Genomic DNA, 22996 nt, shown 5'->3' on the forward strand with positions numbered 1-22996 from the left:
TTGATATTTGCAATCTAGGCAAAGCCCCAGGATACTGGTTTAAGGATTAGAAAAAATAACAGAAATATTTCTTAAACTGGCTTTGAAATCTGCAAATGCTTTATGCAACAGAAAGACCAGGCTCCAGGAACAAGGCAGTGCCAGCAGCACAGGAGATGGTGCCCACTCAAGAAATATTTGCATCTTTTGGGTGGGACCAGGGTTCATGGATACAGAAGATAACAGAGCTGTGTGAGGCCTTCACAGTTTGGCATCACTGGCTTAAAAATGAAGCTGTATTGGTCTCAGTTAAACATTACATGAGTGCTTAAAATAAAAGCAGACAGGAGCACACCAAGCTCCATAAACCATTCTCCACTGTTTGAAATTGAGTTCCACTTCCAAGATTTGCTGATGACACTGAGCTGTTTTGGGTGCATTCCAGAGGAAACTGGAGAAAGGTGGAAAATCAGACAAAATGCTGTCACATTAAAGGCATGCAGTTTGAGCTGTTTCCAAATTATACTAGGTACTGAATTGAGTACATCAATTCAGAAGAGATAACACTGTATTTTAGAAAAGAATTTAGTATCAATCTCTGGACAATATGCCAGTGGCAAGATAGACAAACAAACAAACAATCTAAAAGAAAGCCAAATGTTACAGACGATAGAAAGGCTTTCAACCAGCTCACCAAACAAGTAAGCTAGCATCTAACTAATCATTCAAATTCTGTTTCTCTTCTTTTGAGCAATGCAGCTAAGGCAGAATTTTAAGGTACCACAGGATAAGTGTGTGAGTTCCACAAGAAGCTGGGCTGATATAAACCAGCTTTTTAATAGGCTACTCCAGGACATGGGGCTTGAAGTGCTGACCATATGAAAGAATAGCCTGGCTTGGGAGTGGTAGTTGTCAGCACACAACATAAGATTTTTAAAAAATAAAATTACATTACTAGTTGCAGCAAACTTTGCACTCCCGCCCAGCAAAACACCAAAATGCACTCTGCTCTCTCTTCACAGAAGTGTAAAGCATCAATGCTGCCTCAAAAGTTTCTGCAGGTGGGCAGACTCAGGAAAGCTCAGAGGGCCCAGGATGCTGAGGGAAGAGATGTGGGAAAAGTGCTTTTAGACAGAGATTTACTTTGTCACCCACAAAGGTAATGCCAGAGGGGAGGTTCAGCCATCTGCCTTGTAAAGTCAGTCCTTGGGTCATCAGGGATATGGCAAAAGCCTTTCAGGGAACCCTCTTCAGGATGGGTTCCATTTCACATCTGCATGGATGATTAGAAAAGATGAATACCATGTTCATGACGTTTGCAGATGCTGATTAATTAGAAACTGAAGCAAAGAGCTAATATGCGGCTGAAAGGCAGTAATAAAATCAAGTATTGGTGTATGAGGCATACACATAGAGTCAACACACATTTATATGAGTGTGCACATCAGCTTCCAAACACAGTGAGGGAAATTATTTTCTGAATTACTGTTTTTATTGACATTGGACTCACTCTGTTGAATGGCTGAATGAAAACACTTTTCCATCAAATGTAACCATCTTTTACTGATGTGTGCAGTACTGTTGATATAGTTCTTTGCTTCCACAAAGGTGATTTCGACCAGATTCCTGATTTTTTTTATTCCTATCCTGTTTAATCTTTTGTATATCTGTGTGGTAAAAGCAGCATGTGAAAGCATTTCAGGTGAAGTCCAAAAGGGAAAGGGTAAAAGTACAAATTAAAACCTGTTAATTTTTACCTGAGAAATCAAAACTTTGGTGATGTCCTGGACATGACCTTGTAGTGAGAGGAAGGAGCAAAAGGAGTGCAATTCCTGCAGGTGAACAGTGCTTGCAGTGACTATTGGAGCTGGGTCTCTTTGCCAAACAAACAGGTTTTCAACCCTTTCAAGCCCTTTCCCTCTGACTGGATTCCAGATGAGTCTGCCAGCTGAATGTGGTAGCAGGGGGATGGCAGCCAAGGCCTGAACATCTTCCCACCTGCTTAAGGCTGGCAGGATGTTTCTTTTCTTTGCAATTACTCTGTGACCTGTGAAAGAAAAGTTTTTCATGTTTCACTTCTGAACACTGAGAGTCAGGGCCACTCACAGTCACTGCAAGGTCAAAGCACTTAATTATTGCTCATTTTCCATTGTTTCCTTCCTCTGGAAAAACAGCTCTGCCCCTTTTCACAAACTGCTTGAAAATCCTGGGTTTGATTAGCACTGCCAGGTCCATCTGCACAGGCGCAAGGATGAGTATGTGAGGCAACAGGGTCACCTGCAAGCAGCAGGGAGAGGTATCAGGAACATTGATCTGTGCTGTGCACTCTCACTGGCCCCACATTTTACACTCTGATACACTGGGCCAGGGACGCCTCAGTAAGCTGAAAGCATCTCACAGGTTTGAGTGGGGACAGATTTTTAGCTCTTGAATATTAAGGCTAACTGCGCTTAGGGTTGGAGGGTTTTTTTCAATTTTCACATACACCAATCTGAAGAGAAGAAAAAGGAAAAGCCAGCAGCCCTCACAGACACACATGTATTCAGAATGGGTTGGACAAGGTTCTTCAAAGGGTTTATTTCCTTTGAATCTCTCTGCTTACAAATCCAGTCATGTATTCTGGATTAGAGCTGTCCTGTGAGAAGTCATATCCCATTTTACTCGGGGCAAATCAATCACTCAGTCCTGCTAGGGCTGGGGCAGAAGCTCCTGTAGCAGTAATTGCTGCTGATCTCTTGCTTCCCCCTGCTCCTCATCTATGGCTGCTCCCCCAAGTGATCTCTGTGCTCTACAACACTGGTGTGTCACCGGAAATACAGGAAAAGAAGATGCAACTCTGGAAAATCTGGATGACAAAGCCCTCTGATGATGTACCCAGGGCAGCAGGTCAGATGGACTGTGAATAAAATGATGCTGGTTTTGTGGGAGTGGTCTGCCCAGAGTAATTTAGCATGATAGGGTAGCCTATACCACATCCTTTCCTACCCCACAACTCTACTGTGCCATAAATGCAAAGAAGAGCCTGCAATTTCCCTGGCAAAATTGCCACACAAAAACCTCTTAGGCTAATGAAACCATTCAGACTTTTATGAAAGGGCATGTACAGCTTTACAAGAAAGCCTGACAATTTAACTATAAGGGGCAAAATTAGTGTGACTTTGTTAGCCTATTTTCAAGGTGCCACAGCAACAGAAAGGTATCAGCATGACACTCTTGTAACTCCTTGGATGTCAAATCAAGACTCTTTCAGAAGGCAACATAAAAGCACAAACCACCTTCCATTAGCAAAGAGAGCTTTGATAGCATCTGTGTCTCTTAAATAGTTTCAGACTGTGGCAGGCAAAATCCCCAGTCTTTGCTGTGACAACAGAGGTGAGTGCAGGAAAGCCTTGGTGTGGATCCGTACTCAAGGCTTGACCTTTCTGGCTGCTGGTGAAAGAACAGACACAAGGTTAATGAATGGGCAGGAGCTGTGGGGAAATTCCACCTCTGCCAAGAGGAGTCACAGATCTCCATTCCTGCCCACCTGCCTTCCCCTCACACCCAGCCACTGTCCAGGTTCCAGCATTGCTGGCTGCTGACTTTGCTGCTTTTTTGGGGTTGCCAAGCACATCTGCAGCAGAGCAGGACATGTCCATCAGCCCTCCCACCAGCATTACAGCAAGGCTGGTGTGCTGCTGTGGCTGACACTGAATAGCTGCCTGCTCCAAGAGAAAGGAAGTTGTGCTTGAGTGAATGGATTTAAATCCATGTGTTCAAGCCCAAGTCCAGTAGTGCATATATGATACAACACCAAGATGTCTCACAGGAATTCATGCTTCACTCTCTCCTGCACAGCCCATGATGCAATGCAGTCTCTCCTGGTGCAGCCAGAGTTTCACTGTAGCAGCTGCAGCATTGCAGAACATCCCTTTGCACAAATGGCTTGGCTTTGTCTTGCTACAAAAAGAACAGCAGTCCAGCAGTGATACCTCCTATGGTCACCAAAAAAACAGCTGAGATATAAATGAGATTTATAAATGTGAATAAAACCACTGAAAGAGAAGCATTTCATATTTAATTGTAACACACTAATTGCTTTGCAATTTAGAGGTCTTAACCACTGCTTGAACTCTTTGTGGACCTGGGAGATATACAGGACCAATGTGGTGATTCCCTACCTCTCATAGTTGTGCCATGCCACATTGCCATCTTTCATTCTGCAGGGATGATTACAATCCATGCACCTCATTTGCATTAGCCTGATCAGGCTTTGTGGAACTTAGTCAGCTAAATATCAAATCCAGCAATTCTGCTTACCTAGAAGAAATAAAGCTGGATGAATTGAGGAAAAAGTAATCAGCTTATGTTGTTCTGATGCAAAATACTTGAAGCTGATCTGGGATCATATATCTGGGTTATTACATTGGTATTTAGAAAATTGTGAATGTGGGTATTGGGGGCCCCAGTAAAACCCTTAAGAGGAGAAGTTGTGTCTGCTGCTCATTTTTAGCTGTATGGCACCTGAGGGTTGCAGCACACCCTGGACATGCCCAGGTAACTCTGAGATCCCAGAGTCCAGGTGCAGCAGTTCCTACATGCAAGAGACAGAAAAGAGAAGCATGCTGGGCAACAGCTGGCCAGATGGATGATTTTCCAGAAATCATGGAAAATGTTATTCTTTAAGAGGACTTGATGGGACTCATACCATTCACAAGGCAGAGTCTTGCTCCAGCTCCTAGAGCAGGCCACAGAGTCAGGGTCATGGTCATTTGCCTGACACTGCTGCTGAACCAGTCCTGGGTGAATCACTCAGTATTATCTCTGCTGCTCCACTGTCCTACAAAAGAGATGGTGATTGTGCATTTTCCACAGCGTTGGGAAACAGAAGGGATATTATCATGTCTTTCTAGGACCTAAACTCAGATTAAAAAAAAAATAAATTAAAAATTCTTTTTAAATATTTACTAGTGGAGATTTTGTTCTAAGTAATGAAAAATGTCTGATCAAACATAATACTCCTCTGCAAATATTAGGGTAACAAGGCAAAGACAGCACAGAGTGAACTGCTCATCTTTTGAGATTCTGCCTTCTTGTGGAGCAAGAAACTCTGAAGACTGTTTAATTTCAATTTCCCCCTAAGTAAAAGCATGTTCAAATAAAGCCCAGGGCACATCTATCTTTGCACTTACAAATCTGTACAAGTTATGTGCAAATGTGACACACACAGACCTATGCTATTATTTGAACTGTGAGTCATAGAAAAAAGGAATGTAGCAGCCAGCACAAGGACGGCTGAGTGAGTTTTCATCAACCTCCTTGATAATGATGTGATAAACTGCCATCAGAGCTTCCTCCTGTTTCCAAAGAAAACCCCACGGCCTGTCAGAGCAGTAGGAAACCCTGGCAGAGCCCCTGCCAGGTCTCAGTGTAGACACTGCGAGTCCGCGGTCGTGCCTGATGAAGGCAGCTTGCACATGAAGCGTGGGCTTCATCAGATGATCACTGAAACCAAATTTGCTCCTTGGAAAACATGCACACATTCCCACAGTCCCAGGAAACAGTGGGCTGCCAAAAGAAGATTGCCTCAGCTGACCTGGGCTAGCTTTTTCCTAGCAGAAAATACATACTGAAGACCTCTTAGGCCAATTTGCCAACTTCTGCAAAGACCTCATGGCCTGTCTTCATCTTAGTCATTGAATGGGCTCATAACTGCTCTTCCACAGATGCTGAGGGTGAGCAGCCAAGATGATTTTACTCACCTGTATTCCCTCAAAACGTGACCAGAGTGTTGAGCCAAACAGCCTGCGTGGGAGCTCCACGAGAAACCAGTGAATCTGCTCAATGTTTTAACTCTGCTGTCTCCAGGCTTCTTCCTCAGGCGTGAATCCTATCACACTTACAGTTCTGTCAGTCAGGTGGTGAAGTGCATCTGGCTGCCGGGGAATTGATAGGAGAAATAAAGGGCTTTCCTTGAAGCATAGCCAAGTGCCAAGCTTTTCATGCAAAGTTGCAGCCTGCAGTGTGCTGATCACACTGCCCTTACAGGCACAGAGAAATCAGGCAGCAAAAAGCAATGAAGGGGTTATATGGTTTGTCAGAAAGCCCTAAAAAAAAGTGAAGCAAGTATAAAGACATCTGGATTTAGTCACAATTTTGCCTCAGAACAATCTGGTAACCTTCCTTGCCAGAGAAGGTATTATCTCGAGCTTTGGGAGGTCGGTTCTGGTGCAGGCTCTTTCATAAGAGCCAATGATTGGTTTCCTCTCCCTAGAAACAGCATTAATCCATCCAGAGCAGGTGCTCTCTTTGAGCCAAGACATTGTGAAGAGATCTCTGAGGCCAGTTTCTGATGGGGACCCCAGAGTGCCAGGGAGCACAGGCACCAGCTTGTCCTTCTTGGTTCCTCCTTGTCTGCAGGGAGCAGGTTGGTGACTAGGCTGGGATCTGCCATGGTCCTTGCTGTGTCTTGTCGGTAAGGAAATCACTAGGTGGCCCTGTTAGATTGCCTATTTCTAATGAGCAAGTTTTTAGTCTTCAAAAAGATATTGTACTGTTAGGGATTGGAGCTTTTTAATTTTTTTTTTTAATAAAGGATTCTCATTTTGAAAGAAATCATGACTGTGGGAGCTTGCTGGGATGTTTATTCCCCATATTTTGACAGAAACCCTTCAAAACCACAACTCTGGGCTCAAAGAAATGAAATTGCTTTCAGAAGAGGTATCTTTGTACACAGTTTGAGATGACCTTGGGTCTAAAGTTAGTAAATGCACAAAAATAAAAGAAGATGGGCTTTGAGCAGCCGATAATCTGGTCTGCTTCAGTAGAAAGGTAAACCAAAGGTTTGCTACAGTTTGGCTCAGTGCCAGGTGGAAAAGGACAAGGATTTTTTTCAAGTGGAAAGACTGACACATTTGCTAGGACCCCTTACATTTACCTGGGACTGCACAAGGACAACGCATCAGCTTTTCAATCCTGTCATCTGTTACTTGTCCTCTAAAAGGTTATTTGTGCTTCTGTGAAAGGCCATTGCAACACTCAGTTTTCATCACAATCCTTTCCAATTAGAAAAACTGAGAGTGTTTATACAGTGAAGCTTGAAACCACTTGTACAGCTGCAGCATGAAGGCAGCTTGGGAGTGAAAGAGTTTGTAACTACAAAAAATCCCACGATCACATTTCCCAGCACTGAGGATCTGGACTGGGGCTCTGTGTTTCATTCCTTGTACAGCTGCTTGGCTAGTCAGCATTGTGAATTTTAAGGAGAGCACAGAGTATCAGCATATTGTGTTGAACTTCTTTAGGGTGTGCTGGGAGAAGGGAGACTTAAAAGGTCAGAAAAAAAGAAATTATTAGTGCCTGGGAGAAATAATGGGTGCCGAGAACATGCTGCCTAAAAAGAGTGATGCAAGTTCTCAAAAGTTATTTTTGAGTTATTGATGAGTTATTTCCTGCGAGCAACCACCTCTGCTACCAAAGAGATGTTGGTGCTCCACCAGTTAAGGAAACCACAAAGACCAGTTTGGCTCTTCAGCAGTGAGCTGACCTTGCAGTCTGAACACTTGATAACTGCTGTAATTCAAAACTGTGCATGCTCCAAAAGACCAGTTGCCACATGAAAGTGATGGAGATGAGAAAAACCAGTAAGCAAAGAGGCCCACACCTCTTCAATTTATTCATCAAGCTGACCAGAGCAAATCTTCGTCTCCAGCAAGGTGTCAGTGGAGAGGGGAGGGAAAAGAATATTTGTCCAGCTGGCACATTATAGCCAGAAAAACTGCACTTTAAAATGCTCACTGTCTTTACATAGGATGAAAAAGCAAGGAGTGGGTTTTCTCCACTAGCATCAAGTCAACAAACCCACCAGTGACATCTGCAAATGTCAATGGGGGGAAATGTCTGGATACTGCAGAAATGATGATTACTCTTTGCATACCAAAACAGCATCAGCCCCAGTAAGAAAACAAAGCCCAGCTTCTCAAAGCAGAATATTTCTGTTCTGAACATTCTGACTAACAAAAACATGAAAGGTCTGGCTTAGGGCTCAAAAAGCTCCCTCCTCTTTTTTGAAGCCATTTGACTTCCGAAGTGCTGGGATTTCTCTGGGAATTTGCTGGAAGGCTGTTAGGAAGACTCATCCCACATGTAAGATTAGGCATCCTCTGGGATCCCTTCCTTTCCTAAGGACACGGCTTCCAGCCGAAGAGTTTTGAGATGAACCCACGACCACCTTGCTGATTAGAGCTGGCCATTTGCAGGGCTTTCCAGCGGTTATTTGCTGGTTCTAGCCCTGCACTTGAATAAATTAAGCCATCACATTAAATGCAGAGACCACACAACATCTGTAAAACCTGCTGTGTGAGCTGCCTGGGAATCCCCTTTGCTTACCCATGGTTGCAGGGAAGGTTTTGCAATTAGAAATGGCAAGGCAATTTGGCACAGCAAGAGGCATTTCCCACTTAGAAATTCTCATGATTACACAGGATCAAGTGGTGTGTCCAGCCATACATGGGTTGGTGACAGAGCTCTCTCTCAAGCACTACAGAAGCCAGCAGGTTTATACCTGTAAGCTCCAGAGAGACGTGTCACCTTTCAGCCACTGTTCTTGAACTTGAGCACGTGTCCCCTGTTATGTGCCAAAATGTTATGTGCAGCAGAAATAGAAGTTAAAGGATACCTAATGGAGGAAAACCTCCCAGAGAAGAGGTGTCTGCTGCCTGCATCTCTTTCTTCAGAACCTCTCATCCCAAGAATAAATTATCCACATATTTCTGAGCACTGAAGCAAGAAACAAGACCTTCTTACATGTCTCCCAGCCTTGCCTTCTCCATACAACAGTTGTTCTCAATTACAGCCAGCTTCCATCAGCATCTCTCACTCTCCTTGCTTGCAGGAGACAAGTTAGATACTGACTTTGTATTTTCACCTTAGTTGTTCTCTGGGCTGTGGAGGAGGAAAGGGAAAGAAAGAAAGAAAGTGAGTGCAAGTGAATATCAAGAACCTGCCTTAGATAAAATATTCAGATCTTACAGTGAATAATACATGGGAATGGAAAACATTTTTCCAGCTACATGCAAGCCCAGTGCACTGTAGCAGAGACCACACCAACTTGGCTAGCAGCACCTTACAGAAGACCAAAGGGGGCAAAAAATTCTGCATAGCTTCTGTTATTAACTAAATTCCCCCTCAACACTGCAGCAGCAGACACAGACACAGGCCATGCATACACTCACACACACACACACTCATACACGTTCTTTACATTTCTGCTCACATGCAGCAAAACAACAGTAGAACTTTGTCAGAGGTTTCAGCTGGAGGCTGGGCTGCTCTGCGCTGCTGATCAGCAGGGACTATCCCCAAGATGATTAATAGAGGTTTTTGCTTTGCAGCTGCCATATCAGCACCACTCTGCACTCCTGCTTGCCCCCCCTCTCCACTTCACTGGTGGCCATAGCAACATCCCCAGCACTGCCTGCAGTGCCAGCTCTTCCCTCCTTTCCAGCAGCCTCCGCTCTAGGAGCCCATCCTCGTGAGCAGCAAACCTGTGTTCTCCACACTTACAGGCTTGTAAATCTGTGACCGTTTCCCAGCAGGATTTTGACATTCCCCAGGTGCCAGTGGCCCTGCTCGTGCCCTGCCCATCCCACCACTGCCTGCTGCTGAGGAGCTTCCCGGAGTGAAACACTGTGGCCACCAGGCTCAAAGCACGGCTGGCTCTACCTGCTGGCAGCATTTCATGGGCACCTCCTGGAGCCACTTCTGCCCTCCGCAGAGGGATCAGCCTGGCCTTGCTGCAGCTCTGCTGGGTGCACAGGCCCAGAGTGCCCTGCCTCTCCTTTCTGTGTTCCTCTCTAACCAGAGGGTTGGCTGAGTTGAATCCTGGCAAGTCCCTTTGCAGGAGCTGCTGAATCCACCTGGGCACCAGCTGTAGCTGGGAAAATGCCATCCCACTCCACTGGATGGGAAAATGCTCATCTAAGGACATATTGTAGCCTGGGCTGCCTGAGCATCCATTTAATGGGTGCCACACTGCTCTGGGAGCTGCTCATCTCCCTGCTCTGACAAGTTGCAGATGTTTTCTTCAGTGTTATTTTAGTTTCAGGCACAAAGGGCTACTTATTTTCCAGCCTCTGTGCACTAAGGGAATTTGTGAAACCCCCCCCCACCAAATTTTCTGCCTCAGGATACACATGCATCCCTGCTGGTTCAAGGCACTGTGCACATCTAGAAACCAGGGAAAGGAAAGGGGGAAGGAGAGGGAGCACAGAGCTCTCCATTCCCACTCACAGGCTCTGGGGAGCAACTCAGCAGTTGTATAAATGCAGGGACTAGGGCCTGCACTGCTCAGCAGCCAATTCAGGTAATGGCCATGCCAGGCTGAAACTGCTGCTCTGGATCAGCTCTATTCACAGCATACTTCTTTCCAATTGCTGCTTGTACAAGTGTTCCAACAGGCTTAGCTTTCCAAACCCTTACTGCTGTTTAAAAAAACAAAAAAACACAGACTGTCTCTAAGGCTTCCACCATACAGCTAGAAGGAAAGATTTTGTTTAGTTTTTTTACTGATTTAAGACATAATTCATTTATGCAAGGAGATAAATATGTTACTTATTGAAGGCCAGTGTATTTCCAGACAGAACTAATCATCATTAGCCTTTCTGATTACTGAGTAAACAACCTGCTTCAGTATTGATCATTAATCTATGATATCGCTTGGATTCATTTTAACTTTGCACATTAATGTCAGCTGCTGTGAGATGCAAATACAATAGATTCACTTTCCAATTTCTTGTCAGAATATTGTACATGTGCTACTGCAGTATCCCAGGCTCAGATATTGCATTTCTCCCCTGAGGTCCAACAAACAAGAATTTCAGAAGGGCAGCAAATGAATTTTTAGCCTGAGGGAAAATGTTTGATGAAAAAAAGTCACATTTTTAATAGTTTTCATGGAAAATGAGATGAAAGTGGGGTTGGAAAAAAAATACTGGAGTGGTTTTAGCTGTAAGTGCCACTGAGGGCCTGATAAAAGCTGTACCTTGTCATTTTTTAGACTAGTCTCTCTGGCACACTAGGGCTCCCACTCAGGCTCACACAAAACATTCCTCACTGGGTATAAGGTAGGAGGAAGACTGCTGCTCCCCGTGGGCAATGTCAGGAAAGAGAGCCTGCCTGGTAAAAGCTAAAATGTAATTCAGGAAGCATTATGATATCTGGATTGACTAAAAATCATTATTTTTATTGGAAGTATTCTTTCTCATGGTGAGAAGTTCTTTACTCCTGTGAATAGCCAGCACGTTCCACAATAACTGTGAAAGCCCAATTTATCTAAGAGAAATGTCGATGGAAATCATTTGGGTCAGCTTTCAGAGTACCACCTTGCACTTTGAAAACAGCAAGCAAAGTAGTCTTCCTGTTTTATTCATCAGGAATCAATGGCAGATAGGCCAGGTGGGCTGGACAGCAAGTGGGTTTTAGTGCACAGAGCTGCTGCTCAGCTCATGGCTTCATCCCCAGTTGAGGGAAAAGATGTATGGGGGCATTAAACAATCACTGCATGCATTACCACATTGCCCCCTTGAAAGTGAGGCATGGGGACTACAGAAATCCATCTATATTGTTCTTGGATTCATTATGAGTAGTAAACTGATGTGCAAAAAACTCCCATCTACAAACCACATATAAAATCCAAGCAGTCCTAAAGTGCCAAGAGATTTTGTAGGAGCCCCTGGTGAGGCAGGAAGCAGCTGGGGTAACCTGCTTCTCCAGCCTCCTAATTGCCTTGATCCATTTTCAAGGAAGAGGATAAAATGTCACAGTGACATATTTTGCTTGAGCTAATCAATGCTGTGGGCTGCAAAGCAAAAGAAAACAGCCCCATTAATTCACAATAACCTTCTTCTGAAACCTTTTGGGATTTTATGCTTAGCTGCTGCTAAACAGCGGAGATTAAATAACAAAAATGCAGAACCACTTGCTTTTCTTCTCAGCTCTGATGGGCAGCCTGACAAGACAGATGCAGTGTTATGATCCAGACCAGACACAGCAGCTCCCTCAGGCTCCTGTGCCAGCTGCATTCCCGTGCTCACATCAGTCACTGCTGGGCTCCCTCCTCTATCCTCAGCAAGCAGCAGCAGGCGTGCTCTGAGGAGCAAGGGAGCCTCCTGAGGAGGCTGCACTGAGCTAAGGCTGGAGCAGAGTTAGAGCCCAGGACAGCTGGAAGGCTCAGGTGGTGAGCAGGACATGCCAAGTGTTTCCTGTGTGCTTCTTCAAAGGCCTGCAAGAATGAACCACGTCAGAGCTCTTGGTGTGGGCTGCTTTTGTTAGTTAGTTTGTTTGCAGGTTTGGACTTCTTTTGTTAAATATGAACAGAGGTTAGGGTTATTCAGGGAGGATGTCCTGAACCTTTTTTCCCAAAACTGTCCTCTTGCCCTGATACAAGAATGCTTTTCCTGCCTCACTGCCACACCCAGAGGCTGCTCCCATCCCATTGTATCAGGCTCCCTCTGTGCTCCATTGCATGTGTGCACTGAGTGCAAAGAAAGCCAGCAGCTTTCCTAGGATTGCTTTTTAGCAAAAATTACTACTTTTTTTTAAGCAAAACTTACTACCTTACTACTACTACTTACTAGTTTAATTTATTTTAAAAATAAAAACACCCTGAGGAAAGGTTCCCTTTAAAAAGCAAACAGAGCAGTAGTGAAGGAGTTAAAGCAATTGATTTCAAAGCAATTGGAATCCCAAACTTGATAGGTGACACCTGTGGCTGGACTATTTTGGAATAAGTTTATAGCTGTTTGTAAAGGGCAAGCAAGAGTAAAATAATAAGTTTGGTATGTCAATGAATAATTTTTAAAAATACATATATTGTTTTTAGTCTGACAGGACACAGGATAAACTTAGAAGTCTCTAGTTAGTAAGAAAAATGAAAACAGCAGCCTGGGACACATGAGAGGTCTGCTACAGGTCATCTATAAGAAGCTCTATTAGGTATAGAGTTTTAAATTATTTTCTTAAAAAAAGAAACATTAAGTCATTAGCTGAAGACTTCAGTAGCCTTCTCCCTTCCCAGCACAAAGCTATGAAACAGGAAAGAGATTCAAGAGCTTCTTGGGATATGATGGAAATGATATTCTGCAAAGTTAAAGGGAAGAGGGAGGTATGGAGGATAGGTAGCTCTCTGAAGAAACAGTATTAAAAACACACACACACACACACACACACACACACACACACACACACACACACACAGCCAGTGCGGAGGAAGCATAGCAGGAGAGCAACTTGGCTCTGCTAGGAGCTATGAAACAGCCTGAGACTTGAGAAGAATAGAAAAATAGGACCTAGGGGAAGCTATTCAGGAGAAGCACGACAGAAGAGCATTAATTTATAAGGGTAAAATCAAAGGCCAAAGACAGATAACAGGCCCAGACAACAGCAATATCACCAGGAAAGTATGTAAATTAATGCATTAGCAAGAAAATAGAGATCACTGCTCAGAGGGAAGGGAGCGGCTAGACCTGAGAAATGGAACAATTCATTCTACTTTGCACTGAAAAAGACACAGCTAGGAGTGGATGGGCAGAAGAATAACACCCAGGAAAAGAGCTAAGGTGATACCAGAAGAGAACAAGCCATAGGGTACTCTGGTAAGGTAGAAAATGCCTGAGGGCTTGTTTAACTGATTAGACATGAGGAAATGTACCCAGATTTCTTATCAGCCTATGGGAGAACATGTCAGAATGATCAGAAATTTTTGTTGAGCACTTGGAGAAAAAATGGCACTGGATAATGGGAAACAGAAGAGCAAAATGGTCCTTAAAAAAATTACTTCAATGTCCAGTGATAACAGAGCAAGTGGCTTCAATTGCCACTCCTAGAAAGGCACTGGAACAAATGATCTAATTCTATGTGAACCTGCAGTAAGCAAACGTGTTACAAGCAACCAACATCTCCAACTCATTAATAAAACCTACATCAAATCAATCCAGTTTTTAACACATTGCCATACCAGAATATAAAATCAGAGAGAGTCTTGTGGGCATGATTTGGGGATTTTTTTGTGATCCCCTCTTCATAGTTTTGGGTTTGAGCTGGGCTTTTTTTTCCCACATCCAGCTAGGTTTGGAAAGGAGAAATAATTGGTCACTGAGTGAAATAGAGGAACCTCAGGGGACTTTGATAATACAGGAGCTTAATAATGTGCCATGAAATTAGATCTCTTTAAACGTTTCTCTTTATTTGTATATATTACAGTCACTACTTTGTCTGGCTATCCAGATCACTCTCACTGGCTCCCCACCATGACACAGGTGCTGCAAAGTATTTTTTTAAACAGCACAGTAGGAATAAGGCTTACAAGGAAATCTGGGGTGCACAAACACCAGATGAATGTAAATACATATTTCAGTGTGCACATGAAAGCATACTGCAGTGGCATCCAGAGCTGCTTTAAAAATAATTATGTGCATTAGTCATGGGGTTGAGCAAGGAAAGGTTTCGTAAAGGCAGAGTTGTCAGCCTCCATCCACACACAGCCGAGTGTGGGGAGGTGCAGGCAGAGATCTAAGATGTGAAACTGGCTGATAATTATCTTACACCATTCAGCAAGAAAAATTAAGCTGTGAAAACCATACAACATATGTGAATTATCACCTACATGGAGGGGCAGGGTCTCTGAGGACAGGGGCACAACATGCCAACCCTGGGGGCAGAGAGTGGTGAGGAGAGTCTCAGTGCTGCAGCTGCCTAAAGATGGACGTGTAGGCCTAGAGAAGTTCTGATGAGAGGCATGAGTCTGAGAGATTTCAGGGATCCACAGGGGAAACCCAGTGGGTGGCTGCAGGCTTTTCCTTGTGAGGGAACATGGGCATGGTACCAGGCTGGGCAGGCATAGTATGAGGGGCAGCTGACCTAAGTAGGGGTCTTGCTTTCAATAAGTGATGGGAACATAACAGAAGAAGATGGGAGCACCTGGAAGTTGTGGATTGTGGTTCAGAAATCTTAGCTATCAAGACACAAAAAAACCATTGTTTAGATTCCTCTCCTCCATGGGTTACCTTGGCTCAGTACATGTCCTCTAAATAAATCAAACAACTGAAAACCACTGGCACTGAAAAAACCCAACAAACTAACCTCAACTTCCCAATTGTTTCAATCCAAATAATTAAGAGAAAAGTAACCAACCTTTTCAACAAAAACTCTAAATTTTCCTTTAGCAACCTCCTACAACACATGAACATAACTAGTGGCTGCATTGCAGACACCATCTGTTCCAGCACAACAGCAACTCACCCACTTCTACCCACTCAGCATGACCAGAATTTAGAAGTGCATGCTGCATGTGCAGGGGAGGCACATGTGTTGTGAGTGGTGGAGGAGAGCAAACTAGGATAAGGAAGGGACAATCACTGCTAAAGGGGGAGCAGAGTGCAGCTCTGCAATGAATCCTTCTTTTGGAGAGGATAGCGAGTTGGCCACACTCGAGTGGGGTGAGAAAAATTCATGGGATAACCAAATGTTTCCCCATCTTGTAAATTGCCTAGTACTCATGCAGCCATCCAAACCTATTGCTTCCTTGCCACCAGCCACAGGCAGCAATCCAATCATTTTTAGTGTGAAAATCTTCTAGTACTGTGCTCCACAGAGTCTTTTCCACAGCTAGGGCATCCCATGGAATATGGGTAAATCATTCTGGTAGTCAGCCTGGGAATTCTGGCATCAGCTCTGGCATAGGCGGACGACTACAACTTGGCCCTCAAATTCTCTTCCCTCATCCAATAGTTTTCCTTTGTGGCCGTGAGATTTTGCACCTAACCCTAGGGGAAAAACAAATTACCACATCTCACATGACTGTGAAACAAACTTTACTTAGCAACAAGACACAGTACCTCATTTGTGGGGAGCTACACAGAAACGTATGCTCTTCTGCTGAACTTCAGCTCTAGCTACATTCTCCCACTGTACCCAACAAGGAATGCATAAAATCTACCAATACCTTTTTCTGCTAGAATTTTAAACAATTAGCACAATTCCATGAAGGAGCAATTTCTGTGAAGCAACAGGAACACAGTGAGAACAAGGTTGTGCCCAGGGTTTCAATTATCTTTGCAGAAAGAGCTCTGTGCAGAAAGCACTGTGGGCTTCCTCTCAAGGCACGTTGCCAGTGCTGAACTTCCAGTTTCTTTGACTTTATGCTCTCTTGCTCGCTATACTTGGATAATCCAGGTTCCATGGAGTATCATTCCCTTTGCACTTTGATGCTTTGGTAATTCCATCAGTTCACACAGCTAAACTTCTGCTCTTCAAATATCTGCTGAAGTTATATCTGCCTCATTTCTGTAATTGAGCAGTTAGTAAAGAAGTTATTTTCTCCTATATTAACCCTTGTGTCACACCTCTGTTTCCTTATATACCATTGCTTGGTTGACTGTGTGTGAATAAACTGTTCGTCCCTCCTCTGAGCTAATCCAAAAAGTCATTGGAAGGGGGACTGCATTTGATAGTTATGTGCTCAGCATCAAGCACCCTAACTGCATCAGATTACAAACTTGAATAATAATTGGCTTGATTAGGGCAAACGGCATGACATGTAAACCAGTGCTTGAATATACACAGAATGCAACCATTGCTACATAAAGTATTTTATTTTCCCTATTATCTGCCATCTAAACTCCCTGAAATACCAGAAAATCACTTTCCTAAGTTATTACCCGTAAAATAATCCTCAATCTGCATAACCTTGTAATGACAGAAGAGCAAACAGTTTACAGAGATGGCAATAAAGCAAGCAAGATTCAGTGTCACTTGCAGTAGTAAATTATGCATGTATTACAGGAATCTACAAAAGCAAAATCCTATGCATATAAATAATAAAACCATTTTATACACAGATTTTTTTTCATTAGTTTGAATCAAGTTTTTACTTCAGGACAAAAACTACTGTAGCACACTAGAAAAACCCCATTCCTTATTTATACATATTATTTTATATTGCCTGTACGGCCAGCTTCATTTTAGACTGACCCTTTTTAATACTGTTTATGGTTGAGATGTCAAACTGAATATATGTGTCTCTGCCCATTTTTGGAGCTACTTTTGTTATTCACTTAAATGTTCAGATTTCTCTTTCTATATATGTGCTCACATCCACATGTATCTCTCTCTATATATACACCCCCTTCCTATCCTGTCTTGATAAAGAGATAATATTTGAAAGTAATGCCATTTAAACAAATCTTTAGGACTCCTGTAAGAACACTTGCCAAGGGGAAGTCCAAGGGGAATGGGGAGGAGGAAGAAGCATAGCAAGCTCCTTGTAAATGGTTATCCTCCAGTCTTCAGCAGGTCTGATAACACTTGGGTTCTGCAGTTTTCCTGCACAGCATCTAGGCTGCGTTCAGTCCTAACTTTCCTTCAGCTGGACGTTCTAGCTCTCCTCAGTTCCTGCTTTTCTTACCAAAGCAGGGGAAATATCCACTGCATAAGCAAGAGCTCCTACAGAGGAGGCAGTTTCCTAGCTGGGTGCCTGAGACATTTGCTCATGCACTGACATCTCATTTGATAGAGCAGGCAGAATTACTGAGTTAGCAGAGATGGAATAGCACAGTACTGAGAGCTGTTCTTATCCTCGACAAAACATCCTCTATTCAAAATGCAAGTGTCCTCAGCAGTACAGTGTGGGCTGGTAATAGTGTTTCTAAAACTAAAAAAAACCAAAAACTAAACAAAACAAAAACCTAAAACAAAACATGAAAAACATCACAAAACAATTGAAAAATCAACCCAGCAGCACTGATTAAAACAATTAAGCCCTGAATCTGAAAAAAAACCAAAGCAAAACAAACACAACCAGCCAGGAGGCAGCAACAAATAATTTTGTAGGCAAAATGTATTTCAGTTTTGGCATGGTTACCTGAATGCTGGAGTCACTGCATCCTTTTAAGCTAAGTATTATATGTAAGCAAATTGGCCCCATTTGAAAGCAGCAACCTTATGCTAACTTGGAATCTGTATAATTGAATGCAAAGCTAAAGAGCTACACTACATTTCCATGACATTTGTATGAACATGGATGAGCAGAGTTACCCAGATCAGAGCTGAGGACTCTCATGTTCAAAAAGGACAAACCACTTAGCAAGGAGTAACATTCAGTATTTAAATGAGAATTTATCAGGTCTAAAAGAACAGGGCATTTGTACAGACACAGAAAGCTCTGAAGGCCAAAATTACACTTAAGCAGGAACAAACCCATTAGCAATCAGCATTCCTATTCCCACAACACTTTGGGCTACATCGAAGTATACAGTGAGGGTTTTCACACACCTTTCCATCCTGTTATTACCCTCTGACACCCCAGTTCACACCATCATTTGTGCCAGTGTAACCTGACTGTCCTTAAGCAATTAACCCTTGGGCTGGAGAGACAGCTAGTGCTGAGGAAACCTTTTCCTATTAGTGCCAATTAACTAATTTTTTTAACTGCAGCTGATGCACAGATGAACTAAAAGGCTCCTGTTATAAATGATGCTGCATCTTTTGTGGGTGGGTGCTAAACTCAATGAAATAGAAATAAATCAGAACACCTTTGCTTAGAAATAGAGTGTTGCAGGTATTCGAGCTCCCCAGTAGCAGTGTCAGGCCACACAGGGGTACAGAGGCCCTTTACCATGCTCCAGTTGAATATTGGTGCCTCTTATTCCTGAAGGTGGACCTAGGAATCTGAACTGGCTCTGAACCCAGAGACCAGCAGCAATGACCCCAATCTCCTCAAATGACTTTCAGCTATTCTCGCAGGGTTCATTTTAACAAATTGTGAACTTTGAATTGTGAACTTTGAATTTTGCCACTCAAAATGAAGAAACAGGTTTTCTTAGCAGATCGGCTTTTGCACATGCCATCTTTGCATATTTATTTTTTAGTACATGAAACCCAGTTTAATTACATTATACTAGAACTGACCAAAAAAAACCAAAAAACAAAATGTAATCCCAAATGGACATGAAACCAGATATTGATGATTTTTATTATATGTTAAAATATTTTACTTTGAGTACAAAAAGAACATAAGCTAAATTGAGTCACTGCTTGAAAATATTAATATCACTGAACTAAGGCATGAAAAAGCTAGACATGAAAATAACATATATACTGCGAATGCCATTTGACATTTATATTCCCAACTGTTACAAATTCAAGCAAGACTGTTAGAAGGGAGGTTCTCTTGCCTGTGACTGCTTGTTAGGAGTCTTTTTGAGTTACGTAAAGGCACCCCTTCCATACTTCCATACTGGCTTCCCAGTGGAGCACCTCACTCCTCTGTGGGGTAGCCAGTACTATAAGGATTTTAAAGCTTGTATGGAGGAATGGAACACCTTCATGTTCAAAAATCATGTGTAACACTCAGCAAGTTAAAGTCCTCTTCTCCCCTCTACCAATTGGCTATGATACAGCTACAAGCTTGGAGTTTACTTCTGCCTTATCTCCTCCAAATGGCTCTTCTTGCACCCTATCTTGCTATCAACCTGTGAAGATATCAGTACATCTTTCCATAAATGGCTTCATTTGGACTTCCAGCAAAACCTTCATCTTGAAGAGCTTCTACGTACCTGTAAAGAGATTCCAACGTGCACGCATATCACGCGTCCAAACTGTCCAGACAGGTGGTTTTGGCCTTGTGCTTCCTTTCACTGAGATTTTATTGAATTCATAAGTTCATCATGAAGGGTTATTGGCCTCAAGCTTGAAAAGACTAATCAGTAAGCAGAGCCACACCTTGTAAACAGCAAAACGTGCTGGCTAACAACCATCCCAGTTCTTAAAATCCCAAACATATTTTCAGGTCAATGCTCTATCCATCTGTTAGTGTTTCATTCAATGTGTTCTCTATTTTGAAACTTATGAACTTGAATTTCAATGTGCATGTAAACAGAAATAATTCAAGAACAGCATCACTGGGCTCTGATTTGTTGTGAAAACGTGATAACCACCATGGGGCAACAGACGGTGTAGAAGATTACTCAGACATGCCTGGTGAGTACCCTGAGAACACGTGAAATCCCAAAAGGAAGGACAGGCTGCAGATTTCATATGTAGGAGCAAAAAAGAAAATCTGCACTCTAATGGTTATGTGGCCTTGCATGACACGACTGCAAAGGTTTATTCACCTAATTAATCAAGACAATCCTCTTTCACAGAACTTGCTGCAAGTGAAATATTCCGAAGATTTTGTGACTTGCTTGTTTTCTTTTTTTTACTGTGGTATATCGACCAGACATTTCCCCTATAAGCTTGATTGCTTAGACAAAATTCAAGCTGGATCCATGTGTGATTTCTTAGATGATGCCTTTCCTATCAAAAAGGCCACTAACTTTTTAATGGAATTCTTATTTGCTTTTTGAATAAGCCACAGTAAAACCATATAGCCAAAAATGTTTTATTTCACCATTAGCCATATAACCAATCTGCATAAAATGGTGGCTATATTTTTGTTCAAAACAGTTCCAAACCCCAAGAAAGCTCTACTGAAAACATTAACCAACCCTTTATTCCTATAAAAATAAAAAAGAAAAATTATACATTCAAGAGTGTCTATACTTTTAAACAATAAATTAAACTTTGTAATAGCAACATCAATTTACATTTCAAATTATTTAAAAGAAAAGTACAGCATAGGGTACAAAATAATCTCTTTCCTTACCTTCCAAATACATCAAATAAATTCTTTTATTCCTTTACTGCACTGGCACCTAAGATCTTAGAAGAAACTATAGAGTGCTACAGGAAAAGAAAAAGAAAATTTAAAAACCTCCAGCTAGAGTCCCTAAATGGATATTACCTTCCAAGATTTTGCTGACAAAACTCTCTGACAAAAATGCTAACTGAACTTATATGAAAATACAAGCTTAGTGACTAGAATAGTAAAATATTCTTCAAACTTGCAAAAAAATCCCAAACAACTTCAGCTTTCCCAACTGCTAAGCAATTTATTCCAGTACTATAGACAATTTTCCATATCAGTTGTAATCAAAATCAGTTTTAACCATTACATCATTTGTGAGAATGAATGGCAGACAGACTTTTAGCTTTTATAGGGCTGTCCCCATTATACACCTTGTATTTCTCTATTAAGGTTACACAATGAAGTGTGAAAGCCTAAATAAATTATGTTTAGTGTTCACTGCACAGGTTACTGGAATGTAAGCACTGATCCTCATCATTTATTTTGCAAAACTGGGATTAGAGATAGATTTACATTTGAGTGCATATACTAATTCCCCACCTGATTTCTACAGACAGTAATTCAGATCCTGCTAAACCCCAAGTTTTCAATCATGTATACAAAGCTCTGAATTAGAAGGGCACTGATCAGGACTAACCCAAGTGCTGCCACACTCACCTGCTGCTTAACTGAAGCCTACTGCAATTAAGACTGCTGGGCTGAGATTTTTGTGGTTTTTTTTGGAATGAGGTGCTTTGATATCCTTGCAAACCCATGTAGATACACCTGATCTCACTTTGAACTAGACTGCTGAGGTTACATAGTACAAGTACAACCCCACTAAGATCAATACAGGCTGTGGATTTACTGTGCAGGAGATTTCAGTCTCTTTCCCAAAGGCAGGCAACCCTTTTTCCTTACTTCCTGAATCAGGATTGCAACCAACCATGTGCAAGAAAGTTGACAAATAATGAGGCATTTGGGCTGATGATGCACCTTCTGTGCTTTAGTGGCCATACTGCACACTAGCTGAGAGCCAATTTGCTTTATGACTAGGTAAGCTGCACCCACAGCTAAGAAGGCACTTCTAGCAGCTAACCTTTGCATCTTGTAAGAAAAACTACTTTTCTTTTCCTTTGAAAAAGTATGTTTTGTACAGAATTTGGTACTTAGTCATTCCTTACTTGAAAATTTAGGTTTTAAATTTTTTTTAGATTTTATTTTAAAGCATAAATTCTAGCTTGGTGCAAGCCTGCTTCCTGATGCTTCGGAGAGCAAGCTCCAAGGACTATTTATAAAATGTTTATTCTGCAGAAGGCTGAGAGAAATATGATGCTACTCTGGCTTAAGTTGGTAGCTGATGTTAGGTAAGGGGTTTAATAGCCCTAACAAAGCATCTTCCTCCTCTTAACCATGCAGGGCAACCTCAACAGTCACCCAGCCAAGTGCAGGTTTCATTTATGTCTCAGAAAAAGACATCAAATGAAAACAGACAATATAGTAGATAAAAATCATATATTTCCCACCCCTACTTTATCTGTTAAAAGCATTTTCATGTTCACAATGTTTGATCTTTTTTTCTCTTTTTATATGTAAGTTAAACCCAGGTCTTATCTGCCCCGAGGAAAACATTTCTTACATGCTTTTCCATATATCTTTATGATTTCAACCCCTGCTAGCAGCACTGTTTAGAAAAGAGATCAGTTTGAGACTGGTCTGAACACCACACTGCCCCTTCAGCAGGTGAAAAAAAAGATCCTTTCTTAAGCAACAGTAACATCACTTTGCCTGTCTGAGACAAAGCCAGTTTTACACTTGTAGGAAACCTCAAAGTGATTTAATAAGGCAAAACAATGACATTTCAAGAAACAAAATCATGTAAGTCAAGTAAACACAAGTTAAGCAGTTAACAGTAACCTGAAGTGTCTCACTAATGTATATTAAAATAAACACTTTAATATTTTAAATACAACTTTAATTAAAGATTAACCTGCAACTAAAACCAAAATAAAGCACAAACAGTACTCTTATCCGAGTAGTTGGCAAGAAAATGTCCCCTCTCAAGATGAATTTTTCTTAAAAAAAAAAAAAAAAGAAAAAAAGATAATATTTCCTGGTCTCTTACAGACCATACAATTTGTTTTTCCCATAGTATTGCTGACCCTCAACATTTGCTCTTTACATGAGTGGTAAAGAGTGCTACTGTCACAGAGTTAGTCTGAGCTGAAAAATGGCTAAATCCATTGATATGTGGTACTTATGATTCAGAGAAATTTACTTTTTCTTTAGAATGACAGGCTTCAGTGGTTGCAGATG

The sequence above is a fragment of the Passer montanus genome, unplaced genomic scaffold (genome assembly GCF_014805655.1).
Source record: "Passer montanus isolate IOZ18808 unplaced genomic scaffold, ASM1480565v1 scaffold24, whole genome shotgun sequence".
NCBI classification, from domain to species: Eukaryota; Metazoa; Chordata; class Aves; order Passeriformes; family Passeridae; genus Passer; species Passer montanus.